This window comes from Brachyistius frenatus, unplaced genomic scaffold, assembly GCF_029030835.1.
Source record: "Brachyistius frenatus isolate BFR_SWC_R1_liver_20210118 unplaced genomic scaffold, ASM2903083v1 Contig_51, whole genome shotgun sequence".
Taxonomy (NCBI): Eukaryota; Metazoa; Chordata; class Actinopteri; family Embiotocidae; genus Brachyistius; species Brachyistius frenatus.
The window spans coordinates 1,988,442-2,014,253 of record NW_027210650.1 but is presented as its reverse complement, the minus strand read 5'-3'; the positions used below and the strand labels follow the sequence as shown (position 1 = coordinate 2,014,253).

Genomic DNA, 25,812 nt, shown 5'->3' with positions numbered 1-25,812 from the left:
TTCCTTCAGGGCTGCTATTTGCAACTATGAATCTAAGATCTGAGCAGAGCATCCAAAGGATGGAGGGAAGCGTGGGAGGGAGTGAAAACATCTTAAATTACTTGCTCTTCCAGCTCAGCCCACCACCGGATCGCTGTCAGGCTGGACTGACGTTTTTGATTGAGGGCGCAAAGAAGAGACCACGGGAAACCGAGACCCAATTAGCGCGTAAGATGGCGACCGGCATCTGACGGCAGTTTAACGACCACCAATAAAGGCGCCTTACATTCCTGCCGCCGTCTCACCGCGTGTCGGTCCACGTGGCTCGGGTGGACTCCCACTCTCGCGCAGTAACCATGATCCTGGCTTCAAAGAAATTTATAAATAAAGCACGGCGATAACTCTGAAAGAATTGTATGAAGGCTCTGGTAGAGATGCCGGCAGTCACCCGTGGTATTTTCACTTGAGCAGCAATGCATTTGAGTAGCTTTTAATTGAAAGATGCTTATCACGAGTAATTTCAATAAGTGACTGATTGTTTTCACGTCGCATTAAAATTATCTATGTGGTCCTGTTATGCGTAATTCAGTGTTCGGGGGTGATGAGGCTGTGTGGTGAAAGTTAATGAGCTTTTCCGTACAAGAAAGAGCATCTCCATTCTGTCTGTTCAATTTCACTTGAAGAAGGAAATGTATTCTTAACAGGGAATGCAGCATCCTCTCCTGGGTGACAATGTCCACTGAACAGCAGTCACACACACGCACATTATGTATCTTCAAGAAGTGCCTGAATGTGAGCGCGCATCTACAAGATGGCAATCAGATAAAATAAGATTAATCCCAGCCAACCATTCGGCTGAGGATGCAGAAATATAAATGTAGATGGAAACGTGTCGCGTCACCTCCTGTCCTTCCCCTCTGCGGAAGGTCGCAGGCCGGCACACGAGTCTGTATTTCATCAGAGCCTTATGTCATCCACATCAGCAGGCTCAGCCAGGGCTTGCCAACATCAGCAAAAGAATAAAAAGGCTCGGCTCTATTGCCCTCTTGAGACAGAATGTACCGGCCTCACACACACACACACACACACACACACACACACACACACACACACACACACACACACACACACACACACACACACACACACACACACACACACACACACACACACACACACACACACACACACACACACACACACACACGATCTACACCGAGTAAAAACAGCGGGAGGTATTGAGGAAATGAGATGGAAAGAAGACAGGAGAAAATAACCTACAAAAATGTCATTGATGATTCTGATGGATTGAAGTCAAACTACCAGAACACAGACACGTGAAGGGCGATCAAAAAGCTGCGAGACTGCTCCTGTTGCGCGGGAACAGCGCGCAGCACTGTGATGCGTAACGCGGCAGGGCGAAGCTGCGACCTTCGTGAGTAAGTGTTCCAAGTTACGTCGCTTGATCAACATCAGCGCCTGAGTTGCACACGTTTCTGTGAGAAGTGGTACGTGCGCATTTTTGATTCCACCGTGGACCTGAAACTTGAACACATCCCATTTTGAGTCAAACAGAAAGAGGTCGCAGGGAGTCAAATCCAGTGAGTAGGGCGTTGTAAGCGTAGACTGTATTTAAAAGCGGAAGTGCCTTAAACTGCAATACCTACCGAGCGCTACTAGACGTCGGCTCCACAGACTCCCATTCAACTCGTCCGATAAAATTCAAAGTCAATAAAAAAATGTCCACGAGTTATTTCAGTGTTGTTAACTAAATTCGCTCCAGTTTATTCGTTTTCTGGCGGTACATTTGAAAATAATCCCGTCATTAATTAGCAAATAAACTAAGGGGGGGGGGGGGCCTTGTTTGATTGACAGGCCTGTGGTGCAGTCAGGTTACAGCTATCGGTTGGCGGGACGTCGTGTCGGCGGGTTTCCTCAGAGCGTCGCAGTCGAACACGGTGTTGACAGTCTGACCCGGAGGGACGAATTCACGGCGCACGACCCCACGAATGTTGAAGAAAAACCCACCCGCCCGCTCTCCCATCTTCAGTCTTCAGTCTTGTACAGTGATTTCCTGCCCCTCTTGAAACGCAAATAGCACTCAAAACATCTCACCCGGCTCATTGCTTCATTGCCACAGATTTTCGGAATAATTTTTAGAGTCTCCGTTGCCAATTTCCTGAGTCTGACACGTAATTTGACGTGCGCTCTCTGCTCAACTCCATGCTGAATTCAGGTGCTGATTGCTGGTCAAGCGATCCTAATGTGAAATACTTACTCACCGATGTTCTAACCTCCCCTCTGCTCCGTGCACATTACGGTGCTGTGCTGCACTCAAAAGCAACAAGAGCAGTTTCATCGCACTTCATAATTAATTAATTACAGTCGAGAGCAGTGAAGTCTGTGCAATAACCAGAGGAGTTGATAATGTGGAGGTCAACTGCAGGTGAAGTCAAACTGACACCAACTTTGCCTCCAATCAGCAGATGCCTAAACCCATAATAAATGTCACATCGCCAGCGCACACTGGCATAAAAAAAAAAAACAGAACTATTTCCTCTAAACTGGTGTACTGAACAGATGAGAATAAAACGTGATATTGCAAGTTATGCTGTGGGCTCACAGTTTTATTTCTGAACTTTATGGAGGCAGGCTGCCAAGAGGAGGATTCCCTCATAACGAACCCCCGCCGGGCGCTTTGTCCACAAAGTAATTGGCGGTAGCCTCCACATGCATGTCTGCTGTGTACGTGGGTGGTATCAGACGTCATGTGTGTCACTGAGAAGATGCAATTTGGCTGTCAGGAATGTCACAGGAGACTCATATATTTGGACACAAAAGCACTTTTGACATTTCAGTCCATCATCAATATCGTCTTCATCAGTTGAACACCCATTTTTATCTGATCTCTGCTTGTCAGAGCGGCTTTCCTGAACAGTGATGATACCTTTGAAATAAACCGAGAGACTAAAAGGTCAATCTGTACCTTGTGACCCGGTTTAAAAAGGGACCACACACACATTTTCTGCGCTTTAACAAGCTACCGTTCTCTCCTACAAAGCTGCCAGCTCTTTTTGTCTTTTAATGTATGAGGTTCTGGGGGAGAGTGTGTGGGGTGGGGGGGGGGGCAGCAGCTGTTCGCCGGGCCCAGCTGTCAGTGATGGCTGGCGGAGATGAGCGGGGAGGAGACGATTTTGAACAAACCTGTGCATACGTGGTCCCGAAGGAGACTCGCACTTTAAAGAGTTCCCTCAGAAGCCCAGATGATAACGTCTCTGTTTACGAGGCGGTGCTGGCGATCCCGTGCGCTCATTAATTCTGCTGAACGCGCTGCGATGAAGATAAACCGTGATTGATTTGCCAGAATGAAGTTTACCAGGAAATAACTGCGCACTTTGCAATTTACTGCGACGGCCGTTCGCAAATGTTCGCACCGACATCATCGACGAGAGACGTCCACAAGCTGCTGCGGTCTTGTTGCACCACGTCCAAACACAATACAGCAAATTGCAGGGGAGCGAACGGAGGTGGAGCTCAGCCGGGGACTGAATAGATTATGATTTATAGGCAGGGATTTTGTTTGTTTGGAGAGGAGTGGTGGAAAGGAAGCGGCAGTTTTGACAGAGTGAAAATTAATTCACAACAATTCTGTGTATCCCCCCCCCCACACACACAAATGATTGTGAAGGAAGCTGTGGTACAGCTCAGTCGAGACTACAATGCAGATTTGCTTTTTCATGCCGTTCACGTCATGTTATTTCTCAAACCATACATTAGCGCAGATTGATTTCTGCGCCCTTCATTTCCTGCGTTGGAGTCTGGCTTCTGCGCCGCGGTCACCGTGGAGACCACCGTAAACCGGGCAACATTATGCCTAATAACACCAGTTTAAAATGGACATTTGAAGTCCGTTGTTAAAGTGAATGCTTTTAGCAACGGTTTTCCTCAGAAATTGCCTTGAAAAGAATTATCTCTGCCTGAGGAGCGTCAGCCGCGGCTAAATTACAGAGCATTCTGCCCTTTTGTCGTATGTACGCGTGGCTTTACTGAGAAGACAAACGCATACAAAAAAAAAAAAAATCCTCACAGGGTGTAAAAATAAAAAGCCTCTCGGAGCTCTTTCATCTATAACTACCGATATTTCTCCTTCAAACAGCAGTTCTCTTCAAAGCCGACGCAGCTGCCTCCCATCTCAGGCCACCGAGACCACCGTTAGCCAATGTGTCCGGCTTCAAAGCCACCAGGCATAAAACGCTTTAATGAGCTGCATGACAATTAGACCAGCGCGTAGCTACAAGCGTGCAAGTCATGCCAGACGCTGTAGAGCATTTCATTTTAAACCATCGGGCTTCTTTCAGGAAATTCTCGGTAAATACGATTTACCGTTATGTCAGCGTTGCTAGCTGAAGTAAATCCTTCTCATTAGTTTTCTGGCGGTCCGTCTGAAAATAATCCGTCATTAATTAGTAAATAAACGTCCCCAAAAAAAAAAAAATCGGCGTTTTTGGGGGCGGTGTCTGTTTGATTGACGGGCCTGTGGTGCAGTCAGATTACAGCTCATGTACTCATGCATCACATGATGCACCAACATCATCAGATCATCTGTAAAGGCTCTCCAGCATACCCGAGTCTTTAGCCATGTGTCTCGGGCCACTTAGCATTCCTAGCCGGTGCGCCCTGCCAGCATCACATCCCTTGAGCATTTCAGCTACCTGGATAAATAAACTCTGAGTCGTCGGTGGGTCCGCGGCTACAAGTCTCGACAGGAGCCCGACAACAAAAAGGAACGAGATCAAACCGGGTAGTGCAGCTCGCCCACAATTCAAACAGAATTTGTCCTGCCACCTAAATCGGTTTCCGTCACAACCGACTGTCAATGTTGGCGTTTGTGGGTTTCGGCGTGTCAGGTTTGACACAGCTCCCTTTTCAGTAGCCGTGGGCTGCGGCGAACAACCTCCCACACACCCCACTCGGGACCATCTTCCTCCCGATTCCCCTCCCCGGCTCGACAACGCCGATCGCTCTCATCGTCTTCCCCCTCCAGCACCGAGCCGGGGACTAACCGCCTGAGGCGTCTGATTGGTCGAAGCGACGACCATCGGCTATTAAAAGAAAGCCTGCAAAAGAGCTTTTCTGTCACGAGTAACCCAAAGGCGCATAGAAATGAGGAACTGCGGCTTCGTCACACGTTCGTGCTGGAAATAATACACAGCGGAAACCACCGCCTAAAAGCTTCCAGCGCATCACGTTCGAAGATGCGCACGATGGAAGGGCTGGAAGGCAGCGCTTCGCGTGCCTGGAGACGCTGTCATGTTTCTGCATCTCTGCACCGGTGACCAACGCAGGAGCCGCCACGCAACGTCAATCACAAACTGACAGAGCGCTGCTGCAGGCCAAAAGGTAGGAGGCGGCCTTTCTCTGGTCCGACACTCTTGGAAATTACAGGATTTTTTTTTTTTTTTTTTTGCATCTTTGAATTGATGCAAAAGAACGCAAGATAAAACTGTTTGTGAAGCTGACAGAGAAGAGGGAGAAGAGGAGGACGTGAAAAGTGAAACGTTTTTTTACGCACATCGAACCGATTAACTTAGCTGCGACGAAGAAATTCCTCCCTCGCCGTCTCAGACGCGACTTAACGTGGACCTTTCGTGCCGGTTTACGGTGAGATTATAACTCACGCCACCTCCCAAACAGCGCGAGCAGACTGTGCGTCTTTTGTGCCGGCCCCGGCTTTTACCGCCGTGGAATCCCCGGAGGAAGAAAAGAGCCAGTGTCGTGCGGTCAGAAGGCATTTGAGTCAAGAGCAAAAAAAAAAAAAAAAAAAATTGGTGTCAGCACTTTCTGCCGGGGAGCGAGAGGGCCGGCGTTCAGAGCCGTCAGCCTCTCGCTCGGCGGAGACGCGGGGTTTAATGGGAACTCTTCCGCCCCATTTGACCGGCGCGCAACTTACAGCCCGCAGTCGCACGCGTGCGAGCCAGCGGCCGTCACCCCGCGCGCCGGGCGCCGCGCACTCTCTTTCCACAGCTGACGGAAGTCGTTCGTCTTCGGGCGCACACTCGAGAAGCGACAGGCCTGACGCGTGCGGATGAGACCACGTTAGACCCCGTTAATGAGGCTGCGGAGGTCACCCGCGATCGCTTCTCTTTTTTCTTTTTTTTTTTTGTACAACTCCTTACTTTCATTGTCCGGCCATCAAAATGATCTTATCTCCTTCTTCGGCGCCGCCACGGTCACGTTCGTTCGGACTCCTGCGACACCAGAGGGTCTCGCTTCGTATCTATTTCGGAGCCGAGCAACAATTTCACGGCCGGCTGGTCACACAGTAATTACACACGGCCTCAAGCCGACGCGTCGATCGGTGCTCGGGGGACGCTTCTTCAAAATAAGACTCGTTTTGAGGGACAGCTTGCTGAAGAGGCGACGGCAGCTCCGCCGCAAATTCGCAACGTAAACAGAAGCAAACAATCACCAATCTGTTTCCCGGTTGATAGTTTTTCCTGAACAAACAGAAGGAGATATTCTTCAGTGCCGACTCTCCTCTTCCGGAAACATGCATAAATGTCGGTTTTGAGAACTACAAGCGTGAACATAAAGAATTCTTCTTTTTTTCATGATTTCGAACAAGATCATAAAAAGTCCAGTTTCGCTGTCTTGTTTTGCTTCTTTCGTTTGATTTTGTGATGACACTTTGGTAAATTTGAGGGAAGTCGTGCCCGGTTTAGCCGCGCAGAACTTGCTCTGCGTGACATGTTTAAACATGCTGAAACGAAACATGCACCGATCATGTTTTTGTAAAATGTGAGATAAAATTCCAAGATGGAATCAAACTGGTAAGTTAAGCGAACAGTAATTGTCTTACGTTCATCTTTAAATGTTAAACTATATATTTTTTTTTTAATTTGTTTTTGGTAAGCATCCCATTAATGAAAAAGCTGATCGGCTGCCGTGTGGACAAGAAAAGAAAAGGTTGCACAGTTTAAAATGCAAGTCCTCTTAAGTTTACCCGCAGAAATAGCAAATTTCATCAGAACAAGAGCATTCATTATTGTCTTGTTTACGGCCTACTTACAAAACCCAAGTTTTAACAGCGCATCTTTTGTCGTGTGAATGCTACGTCGCGTGGCGGTGCAGTTAGGTGTAAAGAGGTCCCAGCTCCGCTCTGGTTAAAGTGCAGTGAAACTTGAGAGAAGGACTCACCATGAGTAGGCAACAAATCCGGCTTTGAGGGCAGCGAGGCGCAACATTTCGCTGGGCTGAACCACAGTCCTGATCCCTCTCCGGAGGGGACACCCGGCAGCTCTCTACAAACAAAAACAAAACAAAAAAGGCAACCACAGAACTTTCAACTCGAGGTGAGCAACGAAACTGAAAAGAGCCTCGTGTGGACGCGCAGCAGAAAACGGCAAGACGCAATTGGACGTCCAAGTGGTGTGCCGAGTCTGGCCTGGATGATCTCTGTCAGAGGGCAGAGTGGGACAGTAGACACTTGTCGCATTCTTCAGGGGGTGGATCTGACAGAGTGCTGCTTTCAGAGATGTGATGAAGATCCCCTAACCACTCCGACGACATGTATTTTTATGCCATTAGATGGCGAGTTTAAGAAGAGAGGAGGGAGCGGTGGTGGTGGTGGGGGGGGGGTAAGTATCTGCGTCAGCAGCAGTCATGGGATAAACATTGAAATGACTTGAATTGGAGAGGTGCGAAGCCGAAGTGACGCACGTTCGAGCGTCTCATTTATTCTCTTCAACACGCGCGTTGGCGCTCCGGCCGAAACATTGACGTTCTCATATCGTCTGTCCATAAAAGTTCGTTAAAAAAAAAAAAAAAAAATAACAGCCCATCGATCAGTTGCAGCTGAATTGGCCCGCAGAAACGCACGAGAGCGTAATGAAAAAGTTCTGAGACAGTTCCCGTTGCGCACGAATGAAGTGCAGCGGGAACAGATGTTGATCCAAGTTACATCACTCGCTCATCACCACCACCTGCGGTGCACACGTTTTTGAAAGCACTGCCACACGTGCATTTTTCCAATTGAAACCACGGACCTGAAACCCGAGCGTCCAAGTTTGTGTCAATCTCTGGGAACCCGCAACAGAGGAGGCCCTCGAACGCTTCGGAAAATCAACGGCAATGAAAGTAATGAGCCGGGGGGAGGGGAGGGGGGGGAGGCGTCCTCGGAGATGAAACCGGCCCACGCTTTTGGAGAGGGGATGTTATTTGGTTAGTTTATAAGAGGAGCGCTCAAATATTTGTTAAAAGAAAACACAAAGATAAATCTCCCCCGACATAATTCGACAAATTCATTCAAGCTTCATAAACGTATTTCTCCCTCCAGTGTCAACACAGCTGATTTCCTCATAGCCATTAAGGACAACTAAGATTAAAAGGAAACACAACGTCAATGTCAACGCCTTCAGACAAAAACTGCGACAGAGTAATCAAGTTTCCTCAAGGGTACCACACGGGCTATGAATTTTTTTTTTGTTGTTGTTTTTTTTTTTCATTTTGTAATTACCGTTTCCACTGTCGTCTCTTCGGGGAACACTTTATAAGACTTAATCTGAATTTCACCCTGAGTTGCCAACACGTTAATTAAGCCGAGTCGACCAAACGGAGTCTGTAAGAAAGCCATCTCCATCGCTCGGTGTTAAGATTCTCCAAAATATTTTTGTTTGGCACTTCGCAGGCTTGAAGGGGAAATCGAAGCAGCTTCTGTGAGGCCGCGCTCCGGGTAACATTGGACTTTTTTCATTTAAAACGAATAAAAAATTTTTTTTTTTTTAAAAAAAACGTTGGCGAGATCCCACACAGTAATCTTTTAATAAAATCTCACCTCCTAAATCACAAACTATTTTCATCTTTTACAGATTTTCTTGCTTCTTTCTCCGAGAAGGTTCGCTTCTGCAGGTTTTTTTTTTTTTTTTTATGCGTGTGAGAAAAACTCTGGAGGAGATCGCTAAAGACTCGGGGTTAAAGAAATATGGCAGAGGTCAGCGAGGGACACTCCCCTTGTCACTTGAAGCTGACGGGGTCACATTGGTGGAGCAGCTGCCCCCCCCCCACCCCCTCCACCCCTCTCCAGCAGACGATGATGAGAAGAGACGCGAAACGCAAAACACCTCCCTGCGCTATTCGTCTGGTCTACAATGATACGCATTGTTGCGGCGAAGTCTGGCACGCAATGTGAAAATAGCTCTCGTCCCACAGATGAGCGAAATCTCAATCGTGGGGCCGAACGCATAATTCTATTTGTCCGCTGGGTTTCTGTATTATTCACTGAAAAGGCCAGAAATAATATCAAAACAAAATTATGTGACCAACCCTCCCAAGTCCTCATTTCGCTGATAAATATGGCATTTAAGCTTTCCCTCTCATCTCCTTCCTCAAAGGCCACGAGTGTTTAAGCTTTCATGCAACACAAATGCGTCTGTGTGTGTGTGTGTGTGTGTGTGTGTGTGTGTGTGTGTGTGTGTGTGTGTGTGTGTGTGTGTGTGTGTGTGTGTGTGTGTGTGTGTGTGTGTGTGTGTGTGTGTGTGTGTGTGTGTAAAGGCCAGCAGCTCGTGTTTGCCTTCTTTGCGCCTGCAAAAGCTTCACGTCGTGAAGAAAACCACTGTTCAGTCCAATTTGAGAAGTGGGTACTCAGACAAATTGGTCCGCTCAGAACATATGCTCGACCTATATTCCTGACCGTATTTTCTATTCGGCAAAAGGTCGGGGAGATAAAACGCGGCGCGCCGCGTACGACCTACTTCCGTGCAAATCCACGACCGCGTTGCTTTAGATAATGCTGATGTAGACTGGAGATTAAGAGAATAGGTAACGTAAACCGGTGGCCGAAGGTGTTTCCTTTGACTGTGTGCTGTAATGCTGCCTTCGTTTCAGGTCACACGAGCATGAAAAGTCTACATGGGACCGTGTTTATTGCATCGTAGGCAGGTGTTTTCAGCAATACAAACTGTCCTCGTGTCCTCCGCGGCCGAGTCCACGCGCGTGCGTAACAAATGAACGTGGACGCGCGTCCTCTGAAGTCAAAACTCACCGATCCACTGCTGCCACCAGACAAAACTTCTCTCTGTAAAACTCAGTTTGAGCCGTGTCGGCCGGTCCGAAGCGGTGGCGTGACCATCGGCAGTCAGAATTTCAGGTCTTGAAACTAACAATTCAGCGACGTAACTGACCTGATTGTGAAAGCTTCATATACCACCTTCCCACCTTCTGTGCAACACTTGTGGTTTTAGGTAATTGCCAATTTTGTCCTTAAATCTTTCAGAAAACATTAAAACAAAAATTTAAAAAAAATTTTTTTTTAAAAGAATATTTCTTTTACTCATCACTTAAACCTTCAATTCGGTTGGTTTATTCTCAAATGGAAGAAGGCGTACTGGGAAATGCTAATTTGCTCATCCGATGATCTTACTTCCTTGTCATTTGCGATGAACTGCGTTGAAATCGTAATAATTATTTCTCTGTGGCTCAATCTCTTCGGAAGAATTTCTGCTGGAAACGGACAAGACGGTAGCAGCGTAGGTTAAATATGTTTGCGCGCGCACACGAGCGTGCGCTCGTGGAAAAATCTGGAGGCCGATACAGGACCGATCGCAAAACCCTTTCCGCTGCAGCGACCCTCCACGAGGTCTAAGAGGCCGCGCACTCCTCTCCACGTCCGCCACATTCACTGGTTCTTAACCTCAAAGGCCGCCGACTCAAAAGTACCGTATCGCCCGCTCCCATTCAGCGCGGAGGAAATGGACGTAGCGCGAATCTAAATGAACCTACTCATCAGCAGACACGAGGCACTTCCCCTGAAATGGAGGTGTAAGTGCTGCCGAGCTGCTTTTTTTCCCCCCCATCACTTTCACAACAATGCAATTTCTATTGTGACACTTCCGGCCTTTCCCGGTAAACCCACGCGCGCCTCTTTTTTTTTTTTTTCACCTGCTTCAGCGTCCTTTAAGCGCAGGCGCCCCTCTTTCACCCCCCACCACCAAAGATTTCGGGCTGCCTCGTCAGAAGAGGCAAAAATTCAAAAGCTGGAAAACAACGCAACTACCTCCAACACTTAAAAGAAACCAGCTGTAAGTGTGCATAACCATTTGATAGCAAGACAAAAAAAACAACAACAACAACAACAACAACATCTGAGCCTGGCAGGTGTCTGTGCTTTAAGCGGCCGGTACGGTACGTGTTTGAATGACAACGTGTCAAGCCATTACGTAGCTCACTGAGTTAACAGGGAGTTTAAACAATACTAACCCTCTCGAGGAACGCCGACCATCTGCCAGTCTACACTCAGCAAAGCGTGAAAAGTCTGCGAGCGCTTTGCAGCGACTGCTATTTTGAGCACCGGCTTTATCGTACGCGGGCGTCGATCAAGATGAATGAAACGTTTAGGCGAACACGAGTCTGAGAGCCCCGTCCTGGCAGCCGGGGCTGGAGCCTTCAAAGCATGGAGAATGGGATCTGGGGTATGGGAGCTGGTTTTAAAGCGTTGCCTGGGATTAGCCCCCTTTTTTCTTTAAACCCATCTCATTACAGCAGTTACATCTCATAAAAGAGAGGGAGATGAAGTAATAGCGCTCCGTTCTCGACACTCGCTGCTGACGTCGCGGCGGAGCCCCGAGCCAAATGACTTTCCCTCGCAGTCTTTAAGTCTCGATCGCGGACGGACAGCCGAAGGAATCGTAAAGACGACCGACCGACCGACCGACCGACCGACCGACGAGCGCGGCGGTCGCTGTTAAATGTTCCGACGTGAAATTAAAGCGCGTTAGAAATGTGTGCGTTTTCCCACTGAGCTCACAGAAAAGTCGCTAACCAACTACTGTGTCGCGACCTCTGTGACTCCGTGTTAAAAATGAACGCTTCGAGGGGTGGGGAGGGGAAGGGTGGGGGGGGGGCCTTCTGCGTGTCTTGATGTATAATTGACGAGGGGACGTAATATAGTTTCCTAACTGGCATCAGCTGGATATTAATTAGAGGCTCATTAGGCATTTAGAGGACGGCGGTCCCTCTGGCTTCCTGTAGCCCGCTGTGAGAGTGGCTGACCCTAACCTTGAGGGGAGGCTGGCGCCCTCTGTGTCCTTTCAGCTCTGGGAGAAGCTGTGTCAGTCATCCATTCCTTCCGAATCTCGTAATTGAAAAAAAAAAAAAAACAACAAAAAAAACCTGTATTTTAGAAATATAAAAAAAGAAAAAACACAACATGAGCTAAAAAGGTCCGATTTGAAAGAGGGCCAATAACTTTTAATTAAAAGATAATACAGTAGCACACACACACACACCACACTTACAGGGTTTTGTTCCCTTAGTGCGCTAACAGATGGGGCTCTCACATGGTAGCACTCTTACTTTTGTAGTACTTGAATTTCTACAGGGTAGTTTTGTCTCGGATCGCACGCCGACGTCCTGCACTTACAGGAAACAACCGCAGCATGTGAACACATCACCCGTCGACGTATCTGCCGGCTTTGATTAATTTACTCTGAAATTAACGTGTTTTCGTGCCCTCTGTTTAACCCCCCCCTCACCCCTCCCGAGATAAACACACTGGTGGCTTCTGTCCTGCAGCAGTTAGTGGAAAAAGAAACCCTTTTGTGTGGCGTTCAGGAACAGCTGCAGCTTCCTCAGATGCCTTAATTTGAAAATGCTTTATGCCAATGGCCCCGCCCCCTTTCCTCTATGGAGCCAAGATGGCGACCGTTTAGGATGAAAAGTGTCCAGCGCCGCAGAGTTCAGTGTGAACGCACTCCAAATAGTGGAACTACGTAAATACCTCAAGGGCTCCAACAGCGACCTGATCTTTTTGTGGTGGCAGAAACTCAACTAAGTATGTTAACATGTTAAAAAAAAAAAAAAAAAGTGGTAAGTAAAAGTTGTGAATTAGTTAAGAGCGTAAGCTAGACTCTTGCAGAGTGTATTGCAGAGAAATGCATTAATCTGTGTGTGTGTGTGTGTGTGTGTGTGTGTGTGTGTGTGTGTGTGTGTGTGTGTGTGTGTGTGTGTGTGTGTGTGTGTGTGCGTGCTTGCTGCATATCTGCATGTTTAGTCATCCAGCCTCGTGCAGCCTCTCCGTATTGGTGCCCCCTCGGTGTGCCGTTCAGGGCAGAGGTGGAGTGGAGTATTTTTAGACCGACTCAGAGGGGACTCTGTGTCCTCACTGCTAACACAATGAACTCTCATGCCTGAACAAGGACATATTTCGTTGACTGGAGGCTAAAAGCAGTGCAGACCACTCCCATACCTTCAAAACAAGCCACTGTCGAAGAAACACCTCCCGACTAAAACCAACTAACCCCGCAGTGTACGGACTCTGTCAACGGGAACATTTATCTTTTCATACGATAACAAAAAAAAAAAAACTGACGTATTCAGAACATTTTTTAAATACGGGGTTAGACAATGCTTCCATTACAGAAGCAGAGTCTGGTCGAAACGTGCCCCAGCAGAGTGGAGACTTTTCATTTTAGAGGACAAGCCCATGCAGCTGCGATCATTGTGGTCACTAATCTGGCATTTGGGTCGAACCCTTTTTGATCTACACGCACTTTTCTTTTTGCGATGTATGTACACGGAGTGAAAACCATCGCGGTCGGAGTAAAATACAATAGTTTAGCTGAAAGGAGTCTTAAAAATAGCCCGCATACTGTGCCACGTAGCATTACAGGGCTGCAGACTGACAGTGGGCAGACCAAAGGGCCACTTCACTTAGCTTTGATTCATTTAATCGGGATTTGTTGCCCGTGGGCACTGCATTCAGTGGGTTCACTCGAGCACTTTGTGCACAAAGCAGCATCTTTTAAAAAAAAATAAAAAAAAGAAGCTGTATATTGCACTTTAACATTTTACTTATTTTGTGAAGTACAAAGTGCAATCTTGAAATTACACAATTGTGGCCTTACTGCCTTCCAATATTAGACCATAGTAGCAGGGTAATATATTAAAGTTAAAGCAAAAGTTTTAATGTACTTAAAACTAAAACCCCACAAATTTTATATCATCATTTTATTTGTTGAAATCTGTAGAAACTGAGTTTTATTTTTTATTTTTTTTTACTATTTATCCTGATGTGGATTTCATAAATGACCTGAAACAGTTAATTAAGTTTCAAAGCTGTTTTCCATTATTAATGATATATGATATATAAATAATATGATAATCAATACCTCTCTACTTCTGGAATTTTTTTTATTTTTTTTATTTTGACTGGAAAAAAATGAAGGGATTTAAAAATACTGACCAAGTTTTATAAGGTCTTATATTATGACCGAAACAGAGTCACAATTTTATCTCTCTATTAAAAAAATGTATATATCAGACCCTTTTGACAAAGGAACAAAGTAAACAAGCTGGAATGAAAATCGGGAGACTCTTTGGCAACGTTAGCACAAAAATAATAAAGATTTGATGTCACACACGTGATGCTAAAACCAGAGGAAAAAAACTGAAGACTGACAACTGATAAGAAACGAATCTCATCAACTCACAGGAATGTGTGAATAATCACAACAATCGTGGTAAACCGCCTGATTCAGCATGACAATCAGAGACCAGGGAACAGCATGGTCAGTGTTATCTCACTGCTGAGACAGATTTAAAGTCATGTGAAGCATTTTGAGAATACAAATCCATAGGCGGTGGTGAGATCGATTATTTAAGATGTTTATTATCATTAGAGCAGAAGAAATGGGTCCTTTAGGTTCAGGTTGCGACTGTGTATTCTTCCGCCGGTGGAGTTCTTCTCCTCAAGTCTTAAATTCACTGTAGTTCATTAATACAAAGGGAATCATTGAGAACAATGCGGTCCCACACTCGAAACAACGCTAGGTTTCATAAAATCCTTTTCTCTCTGCTCCCCACGCTCGTCGTCACACCCCGTTTTAGCACACAAAGCCAGTGAGAGCAGCTGTATTAACAACAACGAGTCCACTATGTTCCACAGACACAAAAATGCCTGGCAAATTATAATGAAGTTAACCCATTAATGGCGCTTCACATCACCGAGGCCCATCTCCCACTGCTAAACGAGCGGCACACAGAGAGGAACAGTGGCGCTATTTAGATATGACAGAGCGCCAGTGTTTCGTTGACCGCTTCACGTCAGCCCAGATCCCATCACAGAGCCTCGGCAGCCGCGGAGTCGGTGCACAAACACCGAGTTAGGTGACGTGGTGGTAACCCTGTTTGTCTTGCGCTGAACTTATTAGAGAGCTCCGCCGTTCACGGCGGATGGGAAAGGCGTCGGTAATCTGCTGATGGAGGCGCCAGATGTTGTGAGGAGAACGAGACGCGCACAACACTCGGACGGCCGAGTCTTTGGTGCGTGTGCACCAAGCGGCAACCATCAGTGACGTCACACCATCGGTTTGTGACCGTTAAAAAAAGCCTCGAGTTTGAATAATGGCCGTTGCCATTTTGGTGGTGCAAGGGGGGGGGGTGGATCTGACTCGATCTGAATGGAAACCCGACGATACAACATCCCGCCCGCCAATAGTGGAAATCTGACTGCACCACGGGCCTGTCAATCAAACAGACACAGCCCCAATAACACGTGTTTTTGAGGCCTATTTTCAAATCAATGACAGAATCATTTTCGAATGAACCCCCAAAAAACAAATAAGAAGGACCAAAAAATAACGTGAAAACATGCATTGACTTAGAATTTTATGAGAGAAGTTGAATGGGAGTCTACGGAGGCGAAGGCTTTTTGGAGCCAACCCCTAGAGGCACTCGGTGGTATTGCAGCTTAAGGCGCTTCCGCATCTGCCTAACTTTTTCAGACCCGGAAGCTACGTCCACTTTTATATACAGTCTGTGTTGTGCACAGAAGGAGTCAGTGAAGAAACTATCTGGTGGGTGTCCAGCTGAGGGGGCAGAGGTCACCGGTTGCTCCCAACAACACTGTAAAGACAAAGTTGTTGGTAGAATAATGTATCTGTTGTTGCAGCTTTGAGACACAGCTTTCAAGCCTGATGAATACTCTGTCATTCATCTGCCATCAGCAGCTGGGGCCGGCTCAAGCAGCTGCCTAATAGGCTAACGGGGATCTTGGGTTCCCAGGAGGAAGGTTGAGTGGCAGACTGATTGGATACAGAAGCATAGCCAATCTTTGTTATCTAACGGCACGGCCATCTTGGCAGAATCAGGTAATGCCATGTAATTTAAGAGGTAGCGCGCATAAAAGAATGCACTTTTGCTTGTCCAGTGAAAAGTGATTAACTTGATTTCATTAAAAGCTGCAATGCAGCAATAGGGCTCAAAGACTCTAGACACAGCAGTAACTGCCAGTATGATATATATCTGTGCAAACTATGGGGAAAGAGGTAGAAATGACTTCCCACACATCCCCGGATCGGCGAGCTCCTGGTCTTTAGGCCGTGCTCACTCAAATACATCCCTTTGAACATGTTGTTACAAGTCAGTATCTTTCAGCATTTAAAGGCCAGTCACAGATACTTTTACATCCACACTGAGATGACAAAACAGACATTTCTTTGTTTTTATTGTCTTGCAAGCAGAGACTGCCAGCAGTTCAATTCTAATTATGATTATTTGAAGTATACATGTCTTGTTAGTTCAGATTTTTGGCTTAAACAAGATGTTTTGCTGATAGCAGACTGTGACCTTAACATAGAGTTATGTGCTTTTTTTTTTTTTTTTTTTTTTTTTCATGTGAATGACATTTTGTGTTTTTTTTCCAAACATTTCTCATAAAATGAGCTTTGAAAAATCTAAATCAGATGTCGGCTTTAAAGATAGCAAAATGTGAGACAGCCACGCTTTGGGCTGCCAAGTGTGAAAATGACACGTTTTGCAAGCGTGAAACTTACACGCAAGCAAAATGTCATGAGATGGAGATCACGTGACCAAAAACAGAGGTTTTTGAAGTGCAAAGGACTTTTTTTTTTAACAGTAGTATGAGGTAGGAGCGGCGGCTTGGTTGTTAGTCACAGACTACCATGCGCGACGAAGAGGTTCGAATGCAGCAGGTGAAAGAGGGTTGTTTTTTCTTTCCCTTTGCTTTCACGGGAGGGGAGGGGGTGTAAATAAAAATGCAAAGCTGCAAAGAAAACAGCTGAGGAAGCTCTGACTATCAGTCTCTCTCCAAACAGTCCATCAGCCCCTTTATCTCTTCTGATTCGGTACAGCAGATCTTGTGACACACTTTCTTCTCTAGGACGTATAACTCGTTACCACGATACTGTAAGGATACATACGAAATGACTCTTGACAACCGAACGCATGCTTCTCCCGGATATACAAAACACAACGCTGTGAAAAGCAGGCGGACTAAAATATTAGGCGAGAAAAACACAAACCTCAACTTATAATATATTGATGCAGTGCTCCCATTTATTGTTGTGAAACCGTAACTAGGCCTTCATATCATAATAGCCCCCGTTGTAGCAGACGAAAAACACCAAAGCACTTTGATCCGACGATGTATTTTCGGTTTGAGCTGCTGGATTCTGTCTAAGGTGTAAATCCAACTCCTTTGAAGACGAACCGGCAACAGCAAGTACAAGAAATACAAAACAGCCTTACCAGCCGTCGTCTGAGACAATTCAGTTTTCATTGTTGTGAAATCATACACCTTTTTAATACAGAATGTCTTACCCAACATACTGCCGCACTGCCGCTGTGGTTTTGTTGAAATCTCTCCCCAGTAACAAAGCCAGAAAAATCTATATGAAGTGGTTATTTGTGACAAATAATAGCCCAGAACAACCTCGATTGTTTGAACCGCCGCAACAGAGAGACGATTCCTAATACAAACTTCATCTTGTCAAAGCCAACGTGGTACAAGCAGGTGCGAGCCAGAGTCAAATTGTACTCATCTGAAACTCGATGAATGTCACCGACTCCCGGCAGAAGAAGAGACAAAAGACGAGCGACAGCGAAGCGCGGCGTTATTTTTCTGATGGGGAAAAAAAAAAGTAGAAAGGCCGAGATGAAACAGCCCGGCTTTTACCTCGGAGTCTGGTCGCGAACAAGAAAGAGCCGAGTGCCAAAGAAGACGCTTTTTCCGCATCATTATTACATAATCAAAAGGGCCACACCGAAATGAGGGACATGCCTTAGGAGAGCGCGTCTCATTAAAGGAGTTCAGCGCGCCTTCGTTTCCTCCAAATGAGGCAATTTCAGAGGGTTTTCACAGAGCGTCTGGAATATCTTTATCCATTGATTTTTCAACTTATTAGAGATGCTGCTGGGTTTTGCCGCCAAGTCGGTTGTATTTACACTGCTCAATATCGGAAATTTACCTTGAGGGCCGTCACAAAAAGCATACGACACCTTCTGTCCTCGGAGCCGCCATTTGAATAAAGACCAAATTGGACAAAAAGTAAGCGTCCCTTTTAAAGGATTGACCGACAGGCCGACTAATTTACAGTACGGATGTGTGATGTTATTGCTGTGGTCCGCTTAGCTTTGCATTTCTAATATGATTGCTTTGCCCACTCTTGGGGAATAAATTGAGTTACTGGCCAAGAAGGAAATAAATTATGACTAAAATATCAATTTTTATTTCCTTCACACTGCATTTTTCCCCCAAACTGATGATCATGCTATTCATACCACAGTTCACACATTCATGTACACAAAAATAAAAAGCCAAGCATTTTTTTTTTTTTTTTCCAACAGGCTTTTCCTGGTTTCGTTGACCCGCTTTTCCTTTCCTGATTAAACCAACATAAAGAGTGTCGTTTGCCTCAGCGCTCTGGGACATGAATCACAACATCCCGCAGGACGACACCTTTATTCCCCGCGCAGGAAACATTCTGGCGTTTTCAGAGCTGATAAGATTCAGAGAGCAACACCCGGCGCTGTCGGGCTCGGTCATGGATGCACAGCAAAAGATCTGTTTAACCTCATTAAACAACAGACCTATTCATATCTGAAAGAGCCGTCACACGTTCGTCTGCAGTTACAAGTCTCTTAATTAACTCCGGCTACTTTCAAGAATACAAAGTCAGGCGTATAATTGTAACGTTTTATTTGTGTCTGTCAAGACAGTGGTATCCAATATTAATATTTATGTTGTCTTGTTTTATGAAGAAGTGTTGTTGGGCCTTTTTTATTGTCCCCAGTTTGTCTTAACCTGTCTCACTTTCTCCTGATTTAATCTACATTTCCAAGACGGAGTTTCAGTGACCCAGAGAATAAGAATGTGCTTGAACCTTTCAGCTGTGGGATTAGTTGAAAAGATCGATGTCCGTACGCAGACGAGGGGTTTTCTGGTCAAGAAAAAGTGAATTTGCCCTCTTATGTAAAAATGTCCTGTAGCTGAGACGTATCAAGACTATTGTCAGCGAAAAGAAATTGTAAATCTGTCTTTGTCCTGAAAATTAAACCATGAAATGTTTGTCCGCGCACTCTAGAACGAGGCGCCGAAGCATTTTCTGATCTGACAACCCCATCAGCTCTGTGCCTTTTAAAAGCAGAAATCCCAAATGAATCTATTTCATGACATGACATCACAATATTTAATGGTTTGGTTCGGTTTGGACACAAAAACTATTTGTTTATTTGCGGGGAGAGATCCAGCATGGGTTTAACTTTCTCAAGATTGTGGGGTCTTCGTTATGGCTACAATACACAATTGAGATCAGCGAAACAATCGTGGCCACGTTTTGGTTGGAAATGTGGGAATAAACAGCAATCTCCGATGTTATAATCTGATGCTTTGTTTACCCATCCATTCACCCCATTGTTTAAACTCACAATAACTGGCGCTTGGAATAAAATGTAAAGTCTGGACAAAGGAAAGTGTTCCTATAGTCACTGATTTAACAACGCCTGGAGGTATTTACCTAACAGATACCAAGTGGCCCTAAAAAAAATTACAAAATAATCAGGAATATGGACAAAATATCACGAGTAGCTGTTTTTACTGTCAGTAAAAAGATTTGACCTGCAATCTAACAGAGTTTAGAGAGGACTGCTTTTAGCGTCAGTTTTGATTTAGAGATACAAGCTGTCTTATTGATAATGTACTTTTTTTTTTTTTAAATACAGTAAAAGGCTGAAGTCTGTTTCGTGTCAAATTAAGTTTTTGGGAAATCCTTCACTCATTTCGCCGCAGCCCAATCTTTTTGTTTCAACCTTTGTCCTGTCAGCGAGCAGTGAGCGGAGGGACTGAGTTGGCTCGGACGGTGGAAAACAAGGCCTTGTCGCTGCCCCCACCCCCACCCCTCCCCACCCCTCCTCAACCCTCACCCCCTCAGAGCAGGGAGAGATAAAAAAAAAATAAAAAAAATAAAAAAGTTTAGGTCTGGTCGGCTAAAACAGAAAAACATCATGATCTCATGATGGAAAAACCTCCACACAGTGAACTTGCAGATGTGTGTCAGGAGTGGGGTGTAGCGAGAGAGGAGCGAAACTAGCGCGTGTCATTGATGTGAGGAGGAGAGAACACTTTGAGGATGACTGTCTTTTATCTGCGCCGAGCCGAGCTGACAACCAAGAACTTGAACAGAAAAGTACAGGGAGACGACAGTCATCTCCAGCCCTCATGCGAAAATCATGAGGGCTGGAACTCAAATCTTAGTAGTCTGCAGACCTATTTTTTCCCCCGATAAATGCTTTATCACAGCACTTCTCTGGATGCTGTAAAGGCAGAGTTTGCAATTGTAAGAGCGTGTAAACTATACGCTCTAAAAAAATAGACATTTTCCTGCGTGACAGCTTTTGCTATATAACAAATCTTCTGTGTTAAATCAAAACGGAGAAAACAATACATCCAAGGCGGCTGCCAAAGTTTTCTAATAACTATCGCCATCCGAAGCAGATTTACTTTATTCTATCTGAAGTGCTGAATGGGGGGGGGGGGGGATCATAGGGAAAATAAGCGGTTTCCCCCCCTTCCAAACAATAGGCATTACACAGATTAACAGCCTATGCTGAAACATACTATTACCACTTAAGTCCCTGTCGAGAAGGACCAGATGTCAGATAATAGGCTGTGCAGAGGGAGCTAGGTGCTGGCCTGAAGCCATTGAACAAGTAGGAACAGCTTCTTTCTTATAACCGTCCTCACTTTATGGACAGCTTGTTGTCTGGATTGTCCCCCCCCCCCTTGTTGAATACAGGTTAGACTATGAGAATAACCTCCTAGATAATTGTTAGAATACACTAAGGTTTCTGCTTTAATCATCTGCAACGTGTGTGGTGGCTTCTCTGGTCTTTAAAAGAATAAATGTCACCAATTGGTGACATGATGTTGGAGAAGAAGAAGAAGAAAAAAAAAACACAACAATGTCTTTCACTCTTCTGATATGAAAGTAAATGCATCACACATGTTGCAGTCTTGCTGGCAATAAAAAAAAAAACGGCTTGTGTACAAAGGAGCAGCTAAGTCTATCTCATTAAACACTACTGGGGGTGTTTATTGGTTTAGCTGGCTGGCTGGCTGGGTTTTATGCCCACGAGCAGCGCCGGGATACAGGCAGTGTATGCATGTTATAAATGGGCTGCTGCAGCAGCCTGACACCTCCAACACACATTTGTTTGATGAAATGAAGTTTAAAATGAGCCGAGGAAGAGCAGAAGTCGCAGTGGAGAGAGGATAGGTTACCTTTTCTAGGACTTGAACCAGCTTTTTGGCATCACATTCGTGCCCCTGCTCCCGCTTGCTCCGGTAACCGCGTCTTGCTGCAGCGCTCCGTGCGGCTCCTCACTCCAGATTACGCGACCGGTCCTGCACACGTTTCCGATGGGGTCCCCCCCCCCCCTCCCCCCCCCTAAAAAAAAAAAAAACAAAAAACAGCGACTCCAGAAAATAAACTGCACCGATCAAAGCCGCTGCATTCACTCCAAGGTGGTGGTGGTGGTGGGGGCGGGAGGGGGACAGTCAGAGTAGCGACACCCCTGGGTGTACGCGGCGCAGGCTCGGTCTGCAGCAGGTAGCGGTGGCCGGACTTGACGGCTTCCTCTCGCCCGCCAAACGTGCCGAGTGTCGGGGCTCATTCACAAGTACAGTCATGTGTGTGTGATTGCAGTCGGTCAGAGCCGGTCGGTGCCCAGTGCCACGCAGCGCCGCAACATGGAGCGCTGCCCTGCCTACCACTTTGGGTCAAGCACGTCAACGCCGTCCCAATAACAGCACTTCCGGTGTACTGGCTTTCAAAATAAAAATAAAAAATTTAAAAACACAAGCTTAACAATGTTTACGGAAAATGGTGTGAAGCGCGCAAACTAAATACAATTACTCATCAAAATACACACGCACGTAACAAACAAACAAAAAAAAAAGAGAGGGCTTTTCATCAATGACGTGCTGGTGACTAACACTTTCACATTTCCGGTGTTATGCGGTTGATCTCTGACCGTCTTGACGCAGCTTCAATACCCTGGCGAGCAGACGGCGCATAGGAGCAAACATGCAGCGGGGGTGGAAGGCAGGTCTAATGAATTATTCACGACCAAAGGAGGCACTAATACCTAAATCATTCGTAATTATTCAAGAGAAACAAGGTCGATGCCAATCAAACTTCAATTCCTCTTCCCTGCAGACCGCGGCGGCTGACATTTGAAGTGATAGATGGAGAAGACGCTTGGCGAGAGTCAGACATAATCCTGACCTCTTCTCAATCAGTCAATAAAACTACAGACATGTTTACAATCAGGGACGCGGTGTGGGGTAAAGTTAACGGGGCTTGATTGTGGCATAAGAAGTTGAATGGCTTTCAGATGATCTAAATCAAGCAGTCACTTAATGTGTCATAATTCATCTTAAAGCAATTGATTATATGTGTGTTTAATTATCATTTTATATACTCTCACGTCAGTGCCGATTCATAATTTGAGGTGTACTTCAGTATGTCCATTTCATGCAACATTCACTACATTTTGGAGAGAACTATTTTACTTTCCACTCCAACATTTAGTTAACAGCTTTAGTAACTTTTAAAAAAAAAGAAGATTTGGCACAATGGCGAATATAACAAGCCTTTAAAATACAACAGTTTCTTAAAGATTAAACTATTTGGTTTCCGACTTGTTTACAAAAAGTGTTGTCTAGTAGCATTTCAGAAGTCCAGGAGTTGTTAACAGCTCCACCAAATAGTCCTCTCAATCCTAAATCCTCTAAAACTTTTCGCTCGGTGTCATTTCCACAAATGTTCAAATGATCAAATATCTCAGCGAAAATCAAAGATAAGAGAAAAAGTCTAAAACTGAAAAGAGATTTGTTAATCAGAACTTTTATTTCTTCTTTCCTCTCGCTTTAATCATCTGTCGACTCCTCAGGTTATCTGTATATAAAACTGGATAAAAAGTAGATCAAACCAGCTCCACCTGCAGCAGCTATACAACAGTTGCATGCTGCTGACACACTGATGCTTCACTATTAATAATATAATGATGCCATATACAATGTTTTGCTTTAATATTTGAACATTTTGCTCCTTATTCTTATATTCCCTTTTACCGAGGTAAGACTTTTCATATGGGACTTGTACCTGACTATTTTTACATCGCTATATTGGTACTTTTACTGAAGGATCTGTATACTTCTTCTACCCTTTTTATTGAAGTGAATGACTGTGTGCTTATCTGGCACTAGCTATAATCTACCTATTCTCTTATCGCATTATTAATTCACAGCCGATATCTGAACTGCAGGGTAGACCCCTTCATTGCAAGACAAGGACTTGATGATCATTGCAGTTCAGCCTATCATGTGACTTGGTGCCAATTTATTGTGGACTTTCTAGTCTTTTATTTAAATTCTGTTTTTTTTTTTTTTTTTTAACTTTGTTGTATTGTGAGGGCTCGCTGCTTTTTTTTCATTAGAAGTCGGGCTTTTTATCATTTTGCTGATAAGCGGAAGATGTTCACTATAGCCTGCGCTCTGTATTGTAAGCCAATTATCCAGTCTTCAAGAAAGAAGGTAATCCTTTTCTAGCACATTTGACGCTTGGCAGAATTAAGGCATGACAGCATCACACATCTCAGCGTGTAAGCCAAATATATCCTTCAGGAGACAGACACAACAAACGTGCCAAAGTAGATATTTGTACTTTAAAGGTTCCTGCTCTGCAAATGGTAATGAGAAATACCTGAGGGAGGCCTTGGAAACTAGTTTTGGTGCAGGGTTTTTGACACAGTGTGTGTGTGCGTGCGTGATGGATGAGGTGGTCACAGATAGCCGAGTGTTTAAGCCCCCCCCCCCCCAACCTCACCTCTGGAAACACGTACTGGCATTGAATCAAATCCCACCTGAGCTTCTCTCGGACTTCTCCCCCCCCCTCAGTCTGAAAATAAAGGATGAAAACAGTGAAGGTGAGTGTGCCGCCCGCTCTGCCTTTTTAACAGACCGCAGGAGGAGGTGAGATTAATGGGGGGCTAACACAAGATTGCAGAGAGATCAGCGGAGTGGTGGGGAGCCAGAGAAGTAAGAGAGCGGACTCAGTGAAGCCTGGCCATGGATGAACCACTGCACCTCCAGCTCCTCTGCTTCATCAGATGTTAAGCCAATATCAGACTCAAAGAATACAGTCGCATGTCGAGAGGGAGAGATCCTGGCAGAAGTCGCTTTTCTTCAACATTTTCAAATGTGAATTCACCGAATCAACTCACATCCGGGTACGTGAAAATGCCTGCATTCACGTTCTCTTTAATTTAAAACAAAAAGATGTGTTTTTGTTTTTTTTATGAGAGCAATAACTCAGAAAGCTCAGAATCTGCAGTAGCAACAGTGAGCATAGCAACAGTTGCCAAGGAGAGACAGGGCACATCCCTTAAGAGCTGATTTGCTCATTTGGATAAGTCAGCCATGTAAAAGGAAATCCCCTCAGGACTTTATTTCCAAAGTGGTATTAGTAAAACAATATACTGGCCAAGAATAATTCTACACTGGGACGAGCTTATTTTAAAATCAGAAACATCACAGTCACAATAATCAACAAGCAAAACCAGAAGTTGTTCTGGACCATCCATCCGCGTCTGTTGTATTCAGATCTCAACAGAAGTGCATCATTTAGAAAACAATACACCAGGAATGTGTCTCATTGGTGTTTAATAGTGTTACATATTAAATATAATGAATTATTTCCTCCATGTGACACTGGTAGGTAGCATGAAATGTGTCTCTTCTTATTTAAAGTCTTTTTTTTTTTTTTTACCATGTCTCACAATTTTATACATTTAAAATGGTCTCTTAAAGGTTTAATGTATTTTGAATGTAAGGATTCAAAGATTAATTTAATTGTAAATTAATTTTGTTAACAATTTTCCACCAAGACTGGATCGGTTTGTTTTTCAAACTCTTCTCTATCAGTTTCTAATGTTTACCACGAAGACAAATGTACAATATTTATATTTTGGTGGAAAAACTGCCAATATGTGAGAACTTGTCAATAATTGCAAGTTTGACTCTGTAACATTCCAATTTATTTATAAGGCAACATTTTTGTGAAATAAAATAATCGATTTGTTGTTGTTTTTTTACAAGATTTGCAGTCACGTTGAGCACAAAAATAGTTTTGCTGTCTTAATATTAAACTGCAATTTTCTGTTTTATATAATTTCACTTACACTATTGAAAGCTACATAGAATTTTGTGCGACAAAAACATAGATGATGTCATTGTGGGGATAAAAAAAATAATTAAAAAAAAAAGTTCTGTTGAATCCCGACAGAAATCTGCAGTCAAATACGGGTCATGTGACACAGTTTCATTTTGTGAAGTGTACTTCAAATGTTGACGTCACTCAAAACTTAAGTGTGAAAGTAGTTTCCAATAAAGTTGTAAGGAAACGGTGGTGGGTACGGGTGCTGCACCTTCCGACAGCCTCGGTTTTCTCCTGGATGATTTCACACCTGATGGTATCTGCA

General features: G+C 44.8%; 1 protein-coding gene across 7 annotated transcripts in view; it reads right to left on the bottom strand.

Annotated features, from left to right (window-relative positions):
• Positions 1–21,702, bottom strand: part of tanc2b (tetratricopeptide repeat, ankyrin repeat and coiled-coil containing 2b) — a 137,102-nt gene extending 115,400 nt beyond the window's left edge. For 6 of the 7 annotated variants that reach the window (XM_069704637.1, XM_069704639.1, XM_069704640.1 and 3 more), the window contains exon 1: positions 21,551–21,702. The gene's annotated coding sequence lies outside the window, so the exon portion shown is untranslated. Of the gene's footprint in view, positions 1–7,176; positions 7,281–21,550 lie in introns of all 7 variants that reach the window. The other variant, XM_069704638.1, reaches the window with a different exon arrangement.
• Positions 21,703–25,812: the final 4,110 nt, after the last annotated feature.